General features: G+C 43.5%; 1 long non-coding RNA gene across 3 annotated transcripts in view; it reads right to left on the bottom strand.

Moving 5' to 3' along the window:
• Positions 1-5,095, bottom strand: part of LOC137164083 (uncharacterized) — an 84,304-nt gene extending 79,209 nt beyond the window's left edge. For all 3 annotated transcript variants that reach the window (XR_010922925.1, XR_010922923.1, XR_010922924.1), the window contains exon 1: positions 5,033-5,095. This is a non-coding gene — a long non-coding RNA (uncharacterized lncRNA). The remainder of the gene's footprint in view (positions 1-5,032) is intronic.
• Positions 5,096-17,125: the final 12,030 nt, after the last annotated feature.

Here is a 17,125-nt window from a genome sequence, read left to right on the forward strand (position 1 = left end):
AAACAGTTTTCATCTATGTATTACAGACATTGAAATAAGGCTTCATAGTATATTTAAAGATGGGCAGAGAACTCACAGAGAGCCACGCCTATGTTGTGGTGTAAGATGGTGCACCATATCTTATCCGCAAACCTATTCACAATGGAGGGGAGCTGGTAAAAAGGAATCAGTGCTGTAGGGTGATGAAACGACATCATAAACCTTATGGCAATACAAGGGTCATCAGCACAATTGTCTGAGAATCAGAGATTGCAACAAGATGAGAAGTTTGGATCCAAATTTGGATCAGAATCTGATCATTCCTAAGCCTTGAGGATGTTCAAATGTAGAGTACAAGTTTTGACCTGTTACAAAAGATAGGCGAAAGTTCTTCTACAGGAGAACCTGAGCTCTCTCAAAGTACAGGGCTAGGGCTCAGATCCAGACTTCTAATTTAGATTCTGTGACATTACCCCGGATACAATCTAGACTGATGAACAGCTGTGTCCCCTCAATTCTGCAACCTGGGGTGCCTTTGACTCTGCTTCTCTGTGAGAGTAACCACTCCTAGTCCGCTCACATGCAGCCTCCAGCATGTAAATCACTCTCAGCTATATTGTATGAGTGCCATAGCCAGCCAGACATGAATTACTTTGCAAGGCAACATCAGCAAATTCCCGATCTCAGACTTTCCCACAGAAACGTTCATCTTGTACTGCCCAGCCCTCTCATGGACAACACACTGATGAGGTTCAGGAGATAGAAAGTCTGTGGAGATGGAAACTTCCCGCTGTTTCTTTGCCAAGATGTAAATTTCTCACTCAGACTTTTTTTCCTGCCAAAGAATGGCCACTTAAACCAGGGGATGGTCCATTTGATTTTGACAACACCTGGCTGAGGCGTCAGTTTGCCTTTGAGGAACTTGTTTGTGCTTGCTTTTCTAAACACAGTAATGCTATACATGTGTATGTATGTTGCCACACATTTTACCAGGACAATAATGATCAGCAAATTATGAGTTTTCAAATGATATCTCTCAAGGCAAACTTTGTACAAGATTCATGGCAGTTTTGTAAAAAGGGTGAACATGGGGGTACAGACTGTCACACACCCATCTCTGCTACGAGATGCAGCATGAAACATTGGGACAGATCCTCTACTGGGGTAAATCAGTAACTCCATTGACTTCAGACTAGTGGAGTTATGCTGATAACCACCTATTAAGGATCTGGCCCAATATGTTGCTATGGAAAGACTGACTTCTAGTTGCTTGGCATGTGTTCTCATGAGGGGCACCTGGCCCGCACAGAGCCATCGGGGCCCTTGCTGGAAGAGCTATAGAATTCTTTGGTACTGATTATTTATAGTTTAACAGTTTGATGAATTATTTTAAATTTATCAGATGCTAAAACAGGAAATGGGTAGGAGGCAAAACCCCACCCCTTCTCTGTGGCCAGAAGTGGTTCTACTCATTAGGGGCAGGATTTGGGCTGTGTAACTGTTCTGTTCCACGGAGCTCAACCCCCAAGGCTTCCCTTTTCATCCTCACAAAGTAGCTTGAGGCTGGTTAGGATGAAGTTTGGATAAAAATGAGGGTGAGATCCCTGCTCATTTCGCCTGAAAACTTGGATCACAACAACCGAGGCCAGCTCTGTCTCTGGACTGTAGCTAAAGCGGTGGAGTAATGTAGCTCAAAAAGAGAGTCCAATGTGAGTGGGAAAAACTATTTTAAAGAAAAATAAAGTTCTCTTCTTCTCCCTCTTAGATTTGTCCTCCTCCACTCATCTGAAAGTATGTCATTATCCTGTAATTCTGTGTGATGGTTAGCGATACATTTGCATGGAAGATGGAATATAAACTAGAGCAGGTTATTTAAATTTAAGAACTAGAGAAAACAATGTTGGCTGAAGAATTGCGCTTGCATACAGTTAGAAGAAAGAAGTAGATAAATATATGGGGGAGAGTTCTTGGTGCCATGTAATTAGATTTACACACACGCATTGCATCACAATGAGAGCTAATGTACCGAACAGTTTAGATTCCTGTGTTTTTATTACCCAGTCTTGCTAATTCAATAAACTCTACTTTTCTAAAGCAAAGAGCAGACAGAACGTTGTACTGCTAATTGAGGCACTGAATGTCACAGAGCTGAAGGGAGAAGTTATTATAACTTATTGATAACGTGGTAGAATCTATGGGCCCCAACCCCATTGTTCTAGGTGCTGCACAAAACACACAAACAATGAAGAGCTCACAGTAAGTAGGTTGTGTGGGCTCCCTAGCCAGGATGCACAGAGGATTCTGGAGACTCAGTGTGATTCTCTTTCCCCTGCACGTACAAAGCTAGCATCTACAATTTGCAAAGAGGGAGGGGGTGTCCAGGATCAGTCCTTTCATTTGCAGTAAGAGGGAGGCGTTTGCAGGCATGCATGCATTTTGCCAATTCATTTCTCTATATTAAGTAGGAAGTCAAAGGCCCCAAGCCCACAGTCCTTGCTTCGGTTTATCTTTTTACTGAAGGGCTGGACTGGTGCAGTTTTCAGGTGCTGGCAGCTGAATCACTGTACACAATCCCAAGGAATCTGACAGAATATCCATCCTCCAGAGGAATCGTACTCCATCCCTGCATATTTTTTTTTTTTTTTTTTTTTAAAAACAGCTTGTTCATTAACAAAATACCGTACATTCTTACAGGATAGAAGAGGCTATCCCAGCCATCAGAAAATGTACATTACATTTATAGATCTCAACCAACCCAATAGTTGATATTTATGCTTGTTCCACTGCAGTTGATCTTTAATCTTAGATTTTATCTAGACTGATGATAGTAACTAAGTAACGCTGAGATGGTGTGTTTTTAAGGTCCTTTTTATAATGAGAGTAATAAAAAACATAGCCAGGCCAAGGATATCAGCAGGAAGGGTCAATGCTTGAATTCAATGGGGCTTTGAATCAGAGGCTAAGGTTCCTGCCCTGCAATGTTGACAGTCACCATTCCCACTGCTGTCAATGGACACCTTGCCCGAGTAAAGAATACAGGAATAGACACAAAAAGGAACAGGAACCTCATTTTTCCAGTTTGAAGAGGGGTGTATGTTTGAGGGTGGGGAAGAGGGTTGGGGTGAGTGGTATATTTTAAAACTGTGCTTTCTATTGTTCTTAAATAGCAAAACTTGCTTTTTAGAGCAGTTATTATTATAACAAATTCTGCATAGAATTTAAACAGGACAGAAAAAGACAATCTCAGGAAAAACAGGATATTCATACGGACTGGAGAGATCACTTATTTCAGCTGCACTTAAGGTAATCACCTACAGTATGTTTTAATCTCCTCATCCGCTCTACAGAGAGAAAGAATATTTTTAAAGTGATTATTAATTAACTGAATACATCTCAGAAAACTCAGTCTGCAGTATTATTCCTAGGATTCAATTTTCAGAAGTGGCTGTTAGATTGCATACATGTCTGTGCACTGAAATAGGTACAGAGGCACCAGAATTTACTTCTGCATCTCAGGACTTTTTTGAACATACAAGCAAAAGACTGGCCTGCCCAATTTAGGGTGCTGCTTCTGAATTCTGGGGTGAAGGAGCAGGATTCTAAGCTGGTATAAATCAGCATAGGTCACAGCAGTTTAGGATCTGGCCCAAGCCTGATAGCTCTGGAGGTCATTGGCTGAAGGGCCAACACCATGAACTGTTTCAGCTGACGAGCAAAGACTTAATAGCCAGGGGTATTGCTGACTCATATCCTCTGAGGGTGGGGCTAAGAAGGGGAGCTGTAACACATACTAGCCTGTGCGTTATACATTGTCTCCACACACCACTCACCTTGCCTTCACTTTTTCCTTTGTTAGGCCCCAAACCAACAGATATCAAACTACACTGGCATGGATGCCTCATTAGGGCCAGGCTCTTTTGTTCCTCTAGACAAAGATAACTTGATGCTTACTAGAGCTGGTTAAAATTTTTCTGACAGAATATTTTTCCACTGGAAAATTTTTTGTTCACAAAATTGAAGTGTTGCTCAGGATTCTTCCAGCCCCTTTTTGGAGATTTCCCCCCCCATCTTATATGCCCACTTACTTCACCCACTCTTCCAACCCTACATCTGTCAGGGAAAGCATCCTTCTAGACAAGACAAGCATCCTTCTAGACCCATCCTGGAGCCCCAGTGCTCTGTGGGGCAGAAACTCTGAGCCTCTTGCCTGGAGCCCTGATGCCGCACAGGGCAGAAGCCTTGAGCCCCCCCTCACCCAGAGCCCCAGGTCCCTCCCAGACAGTGGCTGAAGTCTGGAGCCTGCATGGCTAAAGCCCCAAGCCCCATAGGGCTGCAGCCATGAGGGCCTCCCCCCACACCCAGGGGCTGAAGTCAAGAGCCCTGAGAGCCCCTTGCTGAGTCCTGGAGTTTTTATAATGTGTTGGTGCGGGGGCCTCACAAAGAAAAAGGTTGAGCAGCTCCCAAGTGAGTTGCTCACTGTATAGGTCCCTACAGCTCTGTTTTCCCCCACAGGGCACCAAACAGCAGCAACAAAGCTAGCATTTAAGCCCTCTAACACTACTAACTTCACAAGCTCCCCAAGGCGTTAATGTACTCGACTGCTTCCAGTGTCTGGATGCATTACACAGCTGATCCTCTCCCATAGGTGGATCCCTTTGCAGGATGAAGTTCTGTCCCAAATATATATAAAAATAAAATTACATCCCAAACATCCCAAACCACTACAGTTGCAAGGTCAAGCACTCAAAAGTTAGGAAGTGCCACAATTACAGCTGTGCAACCCTAATTCAGTCCCTTGCACGTAGATATTCTGAGCAGGGTCCAAGCATAATTTTTTCAGACCCAGTACAAACTTGTAAACTGGCCCCCTCCCACACACACACCACAATCCCTCATCCCATACATACAATCTCACAAGCCATGAAAAACATTTTCCTCATGGTAATGGGGGTTGCAGCTTGGGCCGGGCCTCCAGGCCCCAATAAAGCATACCCTCCTCCCCCCCTGTGGGTGCTCTGATTCTGAGACAGTCTTTAATTACATGATTACTCACTGTTTTTTCCACAGGACCCATCCAGTTGAAAGCTACTCTAGGGACTTGTACTCTATTCCTGCCTCTGCTATAGACTGCCTCTGTGAGGCTATGGGCAGCTATTTAAGCCAAATTATGTACAGGCAGTCACTAATTGTGAGCCTCATTTTCTGGGTGGCTTATTTGAGTCACCTGGGATCAGATTTGAAGAGGTGCTGAGCACTCACAGTTGCAGCTGATGTCAATGGGAGCTGTGCTCTAACATAAAAAGTACTATAAAAATGCTATGTTTGCTGGAAAAAAAAATCACACCCTAGGCTTTTCATATTGGGTATCCCAAATCAGTGGTAACTCTTCACAATTTTATGCTAATTCCTCTGTCTCAGTTCCCCCTGAAAAATGCAGATAACCCTCCGAACTTCAGACGGGTGTTGTGAAAATAAACTTAGATACGCTTGTGACAGTGCCACAGATAAGCACATGGTGAAATTAATCATTTTAGACTCAGTGCAACCTTTGCATGGCCTGTGATGAGAATAAATAGAAGCATTGAGCAGGACATATATACTGAGCACCATCCATCCTGTGCATGGAATAAGGCAGGAATCTCATTTTAAAAACCCCCCAATATACGAGTTTGTAATTAAAGACTGTACCATAATGCATATGCACAAGGACCCAAATTAAGATGCCCTAGCCAACTTTAGTCCTGTTATTTCCTAACTTTTGAGCAGTTATACTCTCCTTTGCAAACTTAATGTTCCTTTAAGGTGGGTTCTTTTAATGTAATTATATGGTTGTGAGTAGAAGGCAACTCTCTCTGAAGAAGTAGCAGCACTATGTGGAAAATGGCGTGTGTACAATATGCCCAAATGCTTTTGATCAAGACTCTCTTCTACAATATTCTCTCTGCTTTTCTGCACTTCCTCTTCCAGCAGGCACCAGACTAGATTGTTTTGGATGCACTGTACGCTAGCCTAGTTTATTCAGAGTTCACAATGCATTTTAGCTCATCAATCTGATGGTTGCAAATCCTCTCCACTAAACCACACTGTCTTCTGTGCAATCAAGGAGGCTTCCATTGTGTCAGCCTGATGACGAGAGCCTAGAAATCTCTGCTCAGAATGAAGGGTCCAACCTTGCCTAGTCTAGGAGGCATAGCAGACAGCAGCAAAGTCACCATGCACTCACTGTACTGGTTTATGAGCTGCAAACTCAAGCTAACAGAGGAGGAGAGGCAGAGGGAAATCAGATCCGTGGCTGCTTTCTCCTTTGCTCCTGCTGCTAGAGGAGAAATCAGGCTGGTCTGCAAGTTGCTAGGTCTGTGCAAGGTACTTGACAGGGATGATATCCTTGAAACACAAAATTACACAGGGCATGTCACAGTCTGGCCCCTGGAATCTAGGGCTGAAAAGGAGTTTCATATTACCATGGAGGTTAGAACTGAAAAAAGTCCTATTAGATTAGCTAGTCCTTCTTCCTTAGCCAATGAGGGCTTGCTCCTTATAGGACATATTATTCTATATTATTTCTATTATAGTGGCTCCCAAAGGCCCCAGTCAGGTTCAGGGTCCTGTGGTATTTTCCTGGCTTTAGTTCTAAGCAATTAGACCTCCACCACGTCTCAGGGGGGCAGTGATTCCAAGAGGGCAGTTCTAGTTCCATCCATTATGGGGCAATACGACACAAACAGACACACTGGCCTGCTTGTGGCACATCAAGGTCTGGCTTATCCAGCCAAAGGGTCTCCACTGGTAGGTCACTGGTAGTCTTTCCAGGGGCTAACGTAGCAGTGCTTTAGCCTTTCAACCAAGACCTAACCCTTCCAGTCTGTTGAAGTCCAAAAGAATTAGGAAAAAACAAAACTCAAAACAGGACCACCTGTCAAACCTTCAGCAGAACCTCATCTTCTATTCAGGCCCTGTCCTCAAATAACCTGTATTTCAGCCTGTGTCTCTGGGTCTGGTCAGCCCTTCCACTGGGAGGCTCATCAAACCAGCAAACTATATCAGTCCCTAGGCTACAGCCAGGCTTCTTCCACTTCCGGAGAAGCTGAACTTTGCTCTCTGTCCTGAGTACCTCTGAAATGGGCCTGATCTCCTCCTTTTAACACCCTTTTCCGTACCTGACATCTGCTGCAGGTGTAGAAAGATGGGGCCAATTGGGTCCACAAGCTCTCATTAACCAACTGCTTGCCAGTGTGGGTCCTGTCTGCCCCATCACAGATCCCTCTCTTAGGGGCATCCACAAGGGGTAGGGTGTGTATTTCAAGTATTTGGGTCAGCTGTGTCCTCATTTTCACTCTCTGGATGACACCAGCGAAGTCCGGAGAGTCACACAGGTCTGACTGACAGCTGGATTGGGCCCTTTGTGTTGATATGCATTTGTGTTTCTTTTTCATGAACTTTACTAGTGCCTTGATGAGAGTATAGTGATGGGAAATCTAGGAACTACAGTGCTAAGAACAAGCTAGGACTCGTGCCATTTTGCCTTAATAAAAGGCTCCCTAAATTAAAGAGCTACTGGTGTAATAAACCGAACATGGAGAGACAAAGAATAAGATAACACAGCTTATTGGGGATCCAGTGGAATCTGATTCAAAGCCCATTGAAGTTAGCAGGAATCTTTCCACTGACTTCAGAGAGCCTCAGATTCTCCTCTCTGCTGCCATGTGACAGCTGAATGAGCCTTCTGCTTGGAGAGAAAACTCCCACAGTCCCTTGCTTCTTTTCACCATTTGAGCAGTTGCCCAAAGGTTTCGTGGGGAGCTCAGCTGAGGGCAGCAGCTTGGTGGAAAGGGTTCTGTTTGCGAGCTGAGCATCCTGGCCCCTCCTTGGCAGCTGGCTATTTCCTGCATTTGTGTAACTAACTCAGTGTACAAGAGGTTCTTATTTCAACAGCTACTACAAGGTCATTCTCGCTCAGAGATCTGTCCAGGGGAGTCTGCAGTTTCCCAGTCTCTGCAGGAGTGGATTGACATGACACATACAGAGAGAAGATTGTCTCCCTCACTTTTGCTAAGTCTGAGGACAAAAATAGGACTCTGCTATCTGTCATATACCCCGGCTCCACCAGTCCCCAAGGGGACAAGAGGAAAAGTCAATCTATTCTATTAACAGCAAGGCCTGGCCTATGTTACAAAGTGGCATAGTTAGGAGTGTGAAACACCCCCCCATCTTTGGCACAGGCTGTATAGTGTCGACACAGCCCAAGTTTGCTCTTTCTCCATCTCAGATACTGTGGTCAGAGCACCAGAGGAACATTTAGAAAGAAAATAACAATTTTGTATTGAGTGTAGGGCTTGAATGGGGTCCAATAGATAAGGTTGGGGGCCACATATTAAATGAGGATAAAAAGAAAAATTGAATAGCTACCCATTCACTGGATGAGGCAGGGGTCCTGTGGGGAAAAAAGAATGTGATCATATCATTAAAAACTGTGTCATCATGCATACACACAAAGGGGCAATATTAATATTAGTTTAATAGGAGTTTTGGTATCTAATTTCCTAATTTGAAAAACCAAATGGAAACACAGAAATTCTGTTCCATGGAGCCACTGAAACCCAGCAGAATTGGTCCACAGCACCAATGTCTGTCATCTGAACTAATGGAGTATCTGGTGGCAGTAATAGGCTGGGTGTGGTCTGAGCACTAGAGGGGGATGAGACATGCACTTTGCCAATGGGTGTCACCACTGTTTGCAGACCGGAGAGGAGCAGTGGGGCTCAGAGCTCCAGCCTGGGTTCAGGTCTAGGTTCGGGAGGGGAGTGTGCTTTAGCAGTGGCAGACACTTGTGCCCTTGTTTCTCCTCCTCCCCGCAAGCTTGTCTCTATCTTCTCTCACCCACCTTTGCTGCTGCCGCCTTCTATCACTGTCTGCTCCAGACCCTGAGATCCCATCCCCACCATCTGCATCTATATACCCAACCCCAATCCCTGCTCCTAACCAATCCCCACCTTGGCTCCTGCCCCCACAGCTCTGTTCTCCCACTGTTTTCCCCCCGTTTCCTCACCCCTCTGCATTCTCTGTCAAGCTGCTTCATCCGTCTCCTCACTGCCTCGGCAAATCAGAAAAAAATTCTTATAACCACTTTGTTAACATGGGCACATTGTGGTATCTCCCTCCCCCAACCTCATTCTGGGAACCAACTGAGCCAATTTAGCTGAAATTTTCCAAAACAATTCAGCCAGAAGCTGATACTCAACATGGAAGATTTCATCCTGAATGGTTTCAGTTTGGCAAAGCTGTAAGCAACAGAAAGCAGGCTCTTATAGTGGGGAAGTGCTGGGCAAACTTAACTATAGGTGTCACTACATGCACTGCCTATAATAAGTGTCAGTAAGTGCTGCCATACATTCTAGCTGTCTGAACTTACTGAGTCTGCAAAACTGAGCTAAAAATACCTTGCAAATTGCTTTTCTCCTGATATTTCAGCACTTCTGTGCTTGGCTGAAACCACGCACTGCAGAATTGCTGAAAAATGAAAAATCATTTCTGAATAAAAAGTTACCTAGATTGCTTAGAACCTCAAAAAAAGTTCCTGTATGGTTCAGATTTGGGGGGTCAATTCTAATTTTATCCAAACCAGCTCACTTAACTTTAATAGTCCATACAGAGCAAGGAAATAACTTATAAACATTAGATAATAAATATAGTAATGCACAAAGTTTCCTGTAGTCTTGGGCATGAGAGGTGTTTGCACGTTGCAGCCAAAACAACATTATAGGGTTTAAGATGTCATCAGGAGTCACCAAGAGTTTGGTAACCAGAAACAAATGAAAATAGCCTGTTCAAGTTACAGGTGCGCCAGTGCCTTGCTGTCCCTTGTGCTCCCATTCAGTCATTGCAGATACCAATATTTCAAAACAACACTCCACATAATTTATACGTATGTCAAATATCCATCTCATAATGCAGATCATCACGCAATTAACTTGCAAAGATTTAGCAAGACTTTCCCTTCGTTGTTGCTGAACTACATTCAATGCCATTAATGAGAGCTAATTAAATCAATCATTTCTCCATCTATTCTCACAGCGCTGCATTTGCCAAACGCAGATCAGATGTGAAATGTTTTCTTAGAGATATCAAATATCGAGATGCACATTTATCGTGTTGTCCTTCCAGCGTACATCTGTTCTCACCATTGTGTATTTCATTTATCATACGCTGACACCATATGTATCCCAATACAGCTGCGTGTCATTTAATTCCTTTCTCATTTCTCTGTGAGACCCAAGTGCATTGCACTCAGTAATTCCAAAGTTAATATAGACTCCTAAGCGTTAACTGTCTCCGTTATAGGAACACAACAACGTGAGCTACATCTTCCAAGGTATGTAACTGTCATTGTGTCCTGTCAGCCTCCATCTTGGCATGATTAAGTGTTACACATTTTCATTTCAGGCTCTAGAGAAAGTCCTGATGGTTAGCGCAGTAGATTCAGGGAAATTGGAAGTAACGTCAGCTAGGAGACCTTTGTATCCTCTTGGTGATAACTCTGTTTCCCTTAGCAATCCCCTGCCCCCCGTTTCCCCCCCAGGTCAGCCCATTCTCTCTAAGATTAAAGAAGCTTCTGTTTGAGTGAAAGTCAGTACAACAGATACTGTGGAATTAGGTCTAAACCCCTGTCCATGGAGTGTGCAAACAACACTCAACAAATGTTAGATGTTTTAATGAGTTTTTTTAAATCTGCCCTTAGCTCATTTGACCATATGGAGATAATACCATGGGGAAAGTCCCTGAAGTAGGATTCCTAGCCAATCGCGTTTTGGGTTGCGGTATTTTTTATTACAATCTAGCAGGGGGAGCGTGTGTTGTGCTTTAGAACATACAGGCTTGGGGGAGGGAAGGCAAAGGAGCTTTCTGTGCCTTCCCAGTTCTGGGCAGTACCTAGTAATGACCCTGGGCCTATCGTAGGGCAGTGGCAGCACTGAGAGTGCTGGGCTAGTGAGAGACTCTAGGAATATGCCTACACTGCAATAGATGCTCTGAGCCCCAGGGCCTGGGTCAGCTGACTGGGGCTTGGGCTGCAGGGTGAAAAATTGCATCATAGATGTTTGGGCTTGGGCTGGAGCCTGGGCTCTGAGATACTCCCCACTCAGCCTGACCCCAAATGGCTCCACTGCAGTTTTATAGCCCTGCAGGCCATGCCCCTGAGCCCAAATCAGCTGACACAGGCCAGCCATGGCTGTGCTCTGGGTTTTCATCACAGTGTAGACATATCCCAACCGGTCTCTCTTGTTGGACATGATCAGGCTCAGATATTTGCATTTGAAGATACTGGGAAGCATCTCCCCTAAATCCAATGGCCACAAAGTGGACTAGGAACCACAATGCCCTAGATGCCAAGAACATGTCGATAAACTGATTTGAATTCAGACATGCGCAGCCAAAATGATTAAAAGGCCAGCTCAGCAGTCTTCTGAGTCTGCACCACATTAACCAATCTTGAAGTAGAGATTTCAAAGCCTGCTGGCTAGCTTCCTAGGTTTTTTTTTCTTTTACTCGGGACAGTCAGTCACCTTGTTCAAGGCCACCCAGCTTTGTAGAAGCTGCCTGGAATTCAGGAATGGGAGACCTAGAATGTATTAGAGACAGAATGGTGGTTGATTCTGGTCATCCCGAGTTTGGTATATTTGAGTTTTATGGAGAATATACGTATGGGCTAATAATGATTTAGGCCTTGATCCAAAGGCTTTGAAGTCACCAGGAGTTTTTATATTAAGTTCAATAGGCTTTGGACCAGATATTCTACAAGTATCTGCATGCTCTCAACAAGAGGAGGGGAGAGAAATGCCTAGTTTGGCCTTAGATAATATAGGAGAAAGGGAAGGAAACTGAGAAAAGGAAGATGTAAACTGAATATTATCAGCAAAAATTCCCAGCAGTCATTTCTATCCGAGCATGGAATAATCTCAAAAGGAAAGTTGCAGAAGCCTCATTGCTAACACAGAGAAAGCTTTGGAAACTATTATAGATTCTGCATTAGCAAGGGATGGTTTTCTCTATTAACTTTTACCAGCACCTGAGCATTAAACTAAGAATGCCCTATGTGTCATTATCTAAAGCAAATAGACTTAGGCAGCAGGGGCCATTACAGATCATTTCTCATATTCATGTGTCATCAGGCATATCAATCAACAGTTGCTGAAGGATGCAATAGGTAAAATCCTGGCCCCCTTAAAATCATTGACTTCAGTGGGGCCAGGATTTCACCACTTTCTCTCTTCATACACAAAGATCAAGAAAACCTTTCAACCAGTCTGACCTTTATTATACTTTGAGAGACCAACAAAACAAGAAAGAGGGAAGTACATTCTGATGGAGAGAAGGAAAGAAAGCAAGCAGTTTGTGCATCTCCCCTGCATCAGGCTTCAAACAAACCATCTGCTTCTGCAGCAGGAGCGTAGAGCTGGTTGGAAAATGCAGTTTTTGTCCATGGAAAATTTCAGCAAAAATGGGGGGAAATTGTTTATTTTTTTGAAAAAAATTGAAATTGTTCAATTTTAGAGGTTTTTGAAAAACCCCAAAACTCAACATTGTCTGCCAATAACTTAAACAATATCCCCCTCCTTCCCGTTTTCCATTTCATCAACATTTTCCAGGGAAACCAGTAATTTACCATGGAAAATTTCAACTTTTTGATGAAAACCCAATTTTCCATCATAAAACAGTTTTGATGGAAAAATTTTCACCCAGCCCTAGTGGGACCTGCTCTCTTTAAAGGTGCAGTGCACTGAAAACAAGTCCTGAGAGGCACAGACTACACATCCCACAGAGGATCTCTTGATCTTTCACTCAGAATCCCCTTGCTTTGGTGAGTTTGTCAGATCTTAACGGAATTTTCACTTGTTTCTTTGTGTTTGGATAGAGTTTATATGGGCTGTAGCAATTTTAAGGCTATATGAGGTTGTTTATTAAATAAATGTGTCTGGTTGACAAAATGGTTGTCTCTGACTTTGACAAAAATGAAATTCATTTCCTATAGGAAAGATGGTGAAATGCTCAGCCTACTCCCACTAATATCATTTACCTGACTAAATTCATGTGCCTAAACCATTCTGTCCATTATATACATTTCATCAAGAGAGTGCACATAATTCCAGTGACAAAGTGACTTTGTCAACAAAATATAGTCTGGCACGTATACAAAAAATTATTTAGCACAGAGAGAACATGGCTGAAATCAATTTGCAGGGATTACGGAGCTATAAATAGACACAGAAGAGGGAGAAGTTATTTGCTTTGTGTTTTGAGCCAGACTGTGGGAAATAGTTTACATGAAAAGAATGAGAGTTTACAAGGCAACATCAGCTTCCTGCAGGCCATCAACATGGAGCCACAATCAAATTTGGTATGCCCTGTCTCTTTTTAGTGGCAATACTTTTGAGCCCACAGTCCATCCATTTATATTAATTGCAAAGTCTTCTGGTCTTCATCAAAAGTGGTTTTCCATTGTATTTGGTGTGACTGGCATCAGGAATATGCAAACGAGGTCACTGACTCCTTTTGCCTTTGGAGAGAAGCGTCATGTCCATTTACTGCGGATATATACTGAAAAAACCACTGATGGAGAAACCTTAGCCCCAATTCTGCAAACACTCGAGTGACTGCATAGATGTGAGTAGTCCCAATGAGTGTGTGTGTTTGAGCTCACTGGGACTGCTTGCATATGTAAGTGCTCGGGCAGTGACTGTATCAGATCTTTCCAGGAAAGGTGCACGGAACCGCATAATGGACAATCATAGAAGATCCTGCCTTCGGTTCATTTCCCATTAGTTAGGAGTGAAGTTTTGCTCTGAAGCATGATAGTTTACATCCAGTCCAAAGTTCTGAGATTTCTTTTTTTTTAAATCACTATTATTGCAGTTCTGGATAGTCTTATTATCCACGTAAGTGTCCAATCCTTTTTTGAATCCTCCTAAGTGACTCAGATTATCCTGTGGCAATGAGTTCCACCCGGTGGTAGTGTGTATAGCTTTCTCTCTCACTCCATAGCAACATGGAAATTTTAAAAAATTGCTACACTCATTTGGCCCTTAAGAAAGATTAAAGTTTGGGTGGATTTGAATTTTCAGTGATAAAATGGGCTTTTTCTTTTTTATCTAGCATAGTTTATCCTTCCCTTATGCACACCAAATGTCTCTGATTTATGAAAATACTTATATATTATATTATTTTATATGCCGTGTAGTTGTAGCCATGTCGGTCCCACTTTATCTCTCATATTATTTTATAGGCATTTAGGTGGTGCTCATTACTATGGCAGTTGGAAACATTATGCAGAGCTTAAATGGGTTAGTTACTATTCCAGTTAAGGGGAAAGCACATTATCCTCCCCTCTTACCTGCAGATTTTAATCTAAATAGTCAGCTAGGAACTCAGAGATTTATAGTTGGGACAAGCCTGGCATCTTGTAGATCTTTCTAATATGGCCAAATTTGTACTCTGCAGAAAGTAGAGATGTAGGCCTGTCTCTCAGAATCTTTGCCTCCACTGCCATGTGGGAGAGTAGCCAATTTCACACCAAAAAGGTATCTACTGTAATTATATAGCAGTGGTATGCAGAATCCCTGCCGTATTCCAAGCAGTGCATCTTCCCTCTAAGCCTCCATCAACTGTTATCATTTATCTTTACCTCTTGGTCTGTGCTTTGATTGTAAATCTTTGGGGCTGGCACCCATCTTTTTGATTTGTTCTGTAGAGCTTTATGCACATTTCTAGATGATGAACTGTACATCCAATAGCCCCCTTAGTGTAACGCATGAGTAGAAAAAAGCTGAATTAAAACAGGAGTTAATTGGAGCCAACCATGGGTGGCTAAACTTTGGGAAATGCTTGCAATGAAATATCATTCTGCTCCCTTGCACTGGGGCACTGTAAGCAACAGGCTTTTCTCCTGCCCAGGCACTGGATGTGATAAAACCTGCAGAAGGGGGCAAACTCTAGGAAGAGCTCCTCATAGCATCTCTCTCCTATTGTTCCAGTGGGAGCAGGGTGAGTTCCCCCTTGCCTCCCTGTGCCTCCCCCAAATTAGGATCTACACCCTCACCCTGAGGGAATCCCTTGCAACCAGCACAGTATGGACCAAGTCCATTCCCTTGCCTCTGTGGCAGCCCATCTGCCCTGGCGCCCTGCCACTAGTTACTCCCTTGGCCTTGGCTGTGACTTTGCTGAGAATTCCCCATGGTTTCTGGGCATGTTTCTGCCCCAGGTGAGCTCAGACCCAGTGAGGTGCTAACTCTGCTGTGATTTAACAATCCACCTGTTTCAAACCCAGCACTGTACAGTTCAGGCCCTGATTCAGCAAAGGTTTTAAAATGTGCTTGCCTTTAAGCAGCTGGATAATCCCATCCCATGTCAGCTAAGCACATGCTTAAATCCCATTGACTTGAATGGAATTTAACTCTGACTTTAATGGGGCTTACACATAGATAAGCATGTGCTAAAGTGCCATGGGCCCCAATTCAGCAAAGTACTAAAGAATTCAATGGGATTAGTCAAAGTGGACTAGGTGACCTCCTGAGGTCCCTTCCAACCCCAATCTTCGATGATTCTATGAAGTGTTTGAAGTTAAGCACACGCTTAATGCCTTGCCAAACTGGGCCTAAATCGCTACTGCAGGGCTGCAGAAATACCTAACTAATACTAACACAGAACGTGACCCTTCTACACACAGCGGCTGCGACAGAACAAAAACCCCAAGCAATGATGATGGCTGTTTGAAATGCAACATGATGCCAGAATTTTGAATGGGTGGGGACAGGCAATTGTACCAATGGCAAGGATTAGTATGACATGACCCTTCTTCCTGGAATCCACTACAACAGAGCCTGATTATTATAATACTCAAAACACCTAACTCTTATATAGCACTTTTCATCCATAAATCACAAAATGCTTTACACTGGGGGTCGGTATCATTATCCCCATTTTACAGATGGGGAAACTGAGGCACAGGATGGTTAAGCGACTTGTCCAAGATCATCCAGCAGGTCAGAAACAGAACCCAACTATCCAGAGTCCCAGTCTGGTGCTCTATCCATTAGGTCACACTGCCTATTAGACTTGCATGCTGCTTCTGTGGTATTTCTTAATGTCTGACCAGGGAAGGGCGCTAGGTTTGGACAGTAGGAGAAGAAAGCAGAGGCTAGGAAGGAAGGAAGAACCCAGAGTTGCTGTGGTTGAGGAGCCGGGCAGTCAAAAGAATCAGTTGTTCAAATCAAGTGGTGGTTCATGTACAGAGTGGTGGGAAGTCTAGAAGACAGAGGGCTTTCCAAGGTGTAGGGTAATTTGTCAGTTGACAGCAATAGACAGGCTGATGGGAGAGTCCCTGGTACTAGGGAGATGAGAATACGGCTGCTCTGTGTTAAGGAAGTGGGTCTGGCAACAGGCATGGTATGTGGTAGTAGGGAGAGATTTTCCTGTTGTGGAAATAAAGTAACAGATGAATGTGGTGAACCTAACAGCAAAAGCCAAGCTTATTGAATATCATCCATCCCCAGGAGATGCTGACAGACAAGGGAAGTCTCAGATCAATTTTATCTATTCGGTGTATTTTTTTTTCTTGCACCATCCAAAAGGTATAGCACATAAACACTGATCAACAGTAGGGAGCTGAGTCAGACCCATGTTTGAAAACCAAGCACAATTAAACCAAACAAGGTATTTTTAGCCATCTGCATGGCCCAGAAACATTTTTTTCTTTCTTCCTGCTACAAGATATAAACTGAGTAGTTAGGAAAATATTTCCAGTGTGTTGAAATGCAAGAAATTTCCCCTTAAATAAGTTATAAAGTCCTTCATGTGACATAAGAGGTTTTGAAAGTTTCTACAATAATTAGGGACTGAAAATCTGCTTTGGTTTCTGTCACGCTTCCCCTGCGGTGAAACAACTTGTTGTATGCAAGGAGGCAGCCCTCGCCTGATGCCAAAGGATCATTCTGAGACACTGGAAATTGAGAAAAAACACCCTGCCTAATGGAGAAAAATCACTGAGAGGCCACCTAGACTTATAACACTGAGAGCAAGGTACCCTCACTCCAGAAGAACCTACTTACCTGGACTTCTGCATCTTCTAGATCTTTACTTGGTCCCTCAGTTCTGTGAT

This window comes from Emydura macquarii, unplaced genomic scaffold (genome assembly GCF_026122565.2).
Source record: "Emydura macquarii macquarii isolate MOO-44397 ecotype Brisbane River unplaced genomic scaffold, CSIRO-AGI_Emac_v2 contig_2676, whole genome shotgun sequence".
NCBI classification, from domain to species: domain Eukaryota; kingdom Metazoa; phylum Chordata; order Testudines; family Chelidae; genus Emydura; species Emydura macquarii.